This window comes from Tachyglossus aculeatus, chromosome 4 (assembly GCF_015852505.1).
Source record: "Tachyglossus aculeatus isolate mTacAcu1 chromosome 4, mTacAcu1.pri, whole genome shotgun sequence".
Classification (NCBI taxonomy): Eukaryota; Metazoa; Chordata; class Mammalia; order Monotremata; family Tachyglossidae; genus Tachyglossus; species Tachyglossus aculeatus.
Window position 1 is genome coordinate 10,731,787 of NC_052069.1, and position 3,163 is coordinate 10,734,949.

A 3,163-nucleotide genomic window follows, 5' to 3' on the forward strand; every position below is an offset into this window, starting at 1 on the left:
TTTCCAAGCGCTTAGTACAGTGCTCTGCACACAGTAAGCGCTCAATAAATATGATTGATTGATTGAATGAATGAATGGGCTCACGGTTTGTGGGTGTCCGGGGGGATGGTGAGGATGGAGGGATGAGCTTGTTGCGGGCAGGGATTGTCACTTTTTATTGTTGTATTGTACTTTCCTAAGAGCTTAGTACAGTGCTCAATAAATACAATTGGATGAATGAATGGTTAGACCCGAAGAGCAGCGGCCAACAAGAAAGGGAGCGAGATCACGACGAACACGGGTACCTGTCAAAAGGATGCTTCTCTCCTTTCCTCTCTCCCTCCTTCCTTCCCTCCCTCCACAACTCCACGTGGACCAGGAACCGTTTGGGAAACCTTTGGCCTCAGCCTGCCATCTACCGGCTCTCTCCCTCCACTTTTCTGAAAAGTTCAGCTCAAATTTCCTTTGGTTTTTCTTTTTCTCTTCCATCATCATCATCATCATCATCAATCGTATTTATTGAGCGCTTACTGTGTGCAGAGCACTGTACTAAGCGCTTGGGAAGTACAAGTTGGTAACATATAGAGACAGTCCCTACCCAGAGGTGGGCTCACAGTCTAAAAGGGGGAGAACATATAGAGATGGTCCCTACACAATGGGCTCACAATGTAGAAGGGGGACTTCTACTTATACGCTCGTCTGCCGTGTGGCCTTGGGCAATTCACTTCACTTCTCTGGGCCTCAGTTACCTCATCTGCAAAATGGGGATTAGGACTATGAGCCCAACATGGGACAGGGACCGTGTCCAACCCGACTGGCCTGTATCTAACCCAGCACTTCCAGCACTCCAGGCCCAACGCCCAAGGTGGCTGCACTTCGTTAGGAGCCCGAATCCCTCTTACTAGACACTGTCCTTAGCCACAAAGAGCTTCCTCGTTTGGCGAGAGAAGGTGTGCAGAGCCGGCTCTGTGCTTGGAGGTAGAATTGAAAGCGGAGTCAGAAATATTGCAAATGACAAATGTAAATTGCACAGCAAAAGACTGGAGGGACAGGTGTCATATGAGTCATGTCAGTCGTTTCATGGGACTCACTGTAGGCAAGGAATGTGTCTGTTTATTGTTGTATTGTACTCTCTCAATACCTTAGTACAATCTCTGCACACAGTAAGTACATACGGTTGAATGAATGAAGAGATGATCTATTCATTCATTCATTTGATCGTATTTATTGAGCACTTACTGTGTGTAGAGCACTGTACTAAGTGCTTGGGAAGTACAAGTCGGCAACAGAGACGGTCCCTACCCAACAACGGGCTCACAGTCTAGAAGGGGGAGACAGACAACAAAACAAAACATATTATCTTCAAAGATAATAATAATAATAATAACAATAATGATGATAATAATTGTGGTATTTATTAAAGACTTAATGTGTTCCAGGCACTGTACTATGCCTGGGGTGGATCCAAAGCAAATCGGTTGGACAGTCTCTGTCCCACATGGGGCTCCATCTTTTCAACTACACAGATACACATGGAAAAAAATCTCCCCGATAGCTTCATTCATTCAATCGTATTTGTTGAGCGCTTACTGTGTACAGAGCACTGGACTAAGTGCTTGGGAAGTACAATTCAGCAACAAATAGAGACAATCCCTGTCCACAACAGGCTCATGGTCTAGAAGGGGGGAGACAGACATAAAAACAAATAAACAGGCAGAAGCAGCATGGCTCAGTGAGAAGCAGCATGGTTCAGTGGAATGAGCACGGGCTTTGGGGTCAGAGGTCATGGGTTCAAATCCCAGCTCCACCAATTGTCAGCTGTGTGACTTTGGCAAGTCACTTCACTTCTCTGTGCCTCAGTTCCCTCATCTGTAAAATGGGGATTAAGACAGTGAGCCCCATGTGGGACAACTTAATCACCTTTTATCCCCTCAGCTTAGAACACTGCTTTGCACATAGTAAGCGCTTAACAAATACCATCATCATCATTATTATTATTGTTATTATTATTATCAGCAGCAACATTATAAATCGAGTTACAGATATACACACATCATTAATAAAAATAAATAGAATTATAAGTATAAATATATACATATACACAAGTGCTGTGGGGTGGAGGAGGGGGCCGGGCAATGGTGAGGGGGGCGGGGAGGAGAGGATCTTTGAATAGAAATGGAAGCTCTATTCAGTATCATCAGCCACTTAATAATATTTATTGAGCACTTTCTCCATGCAGAACATTACTACTGAGTCGGAGGAAGCACAATAGACTATGTAGATACCTACATAGCATAGGTATGGGCTGAAGGATTTAATAATCTAGGTGGGGAGACAGACATCAAGATGAAGTAGTGATCAGGGAAGCAAACTCAGTCAATCAATCAACAGTGTTTATTGAGCATCTACTGTACAGAGCACTGTACTAAGTACTTGCAGTGTGGCTCAATGGAAAGAGCCCGGGCTTGGGAGTCAGAGGTCATGGGTTCGAATCCCAGCTCCACCACTTGTCGACTTGGGCAAGTCATTAAAATTTTCTGAGCCTCAGTTACCTCATCTGTAAAATGGGGATTGACTGTGAACCCCATGTGAGGCAACCTGATTACCTTGTATCTCCCCCAGGGTTTAGAATAGTACTTGATGCATAGTAAGTCCCCTCTCAGGGTGGCACCTGGAGAGTTTCCAGTCCTCTACTAGTCTCGACTAAGGGAGGGAGAGTCAAGCAGAGGCCTGTCCATTCCATTCCTAGCTTGACCAGTGGCTAGGGAGTGGAAGGCAATCTGCTACAAGTCAAAACTCACCCATGTAAACTCACCCATGTTGGGCAGCAGCGTTGTGGGTGAGAGTTGAGGGCGGAGACTCAAATTCACTATGTGGAAGGAGGCATTGCTAAACCACTTCTGGATTTTTACCAAGAAGATCCTATGGATCCACTACCAGAATGATTGCAAATGGAAAGCGGGGTGTTCTGGGAGAGACATGTCCATGATGTCACTACGGGTTAGAAATGACCCGGCAGCGTAAGACAAGACATTGTAAATGCTTAACAAATACCATTATCATTATTATTATTGTTATTAGTAGTGGTAGTAGTAGTAGTAGTAGTAGTAGTAGTAGTAGTAGTAGTAGTACAATACAGTAGAGTTGGTAGACGGAATCCCAGCGTACAAGAAGCTTACTGTTG

General features: G+C 44.7%; 1 non-coding gene across 1 annotated transcript; it reads left to right on the forward strand.

The window, feature by feature from the left end:
* The first annotated feature begins 2,632 nt into the window (after positions 1–2,632).
* Positions 2,633–2,770, forward strand: LOC119927791. The gene has a single exon (XR_005450762.1). It is a non-coding gene; the product is annotated as a small nucleolar RNA SNORA7 (small nucleolar RNA).
* Positions 2,771–3,163: the final 393 nt, after the last annotated feature.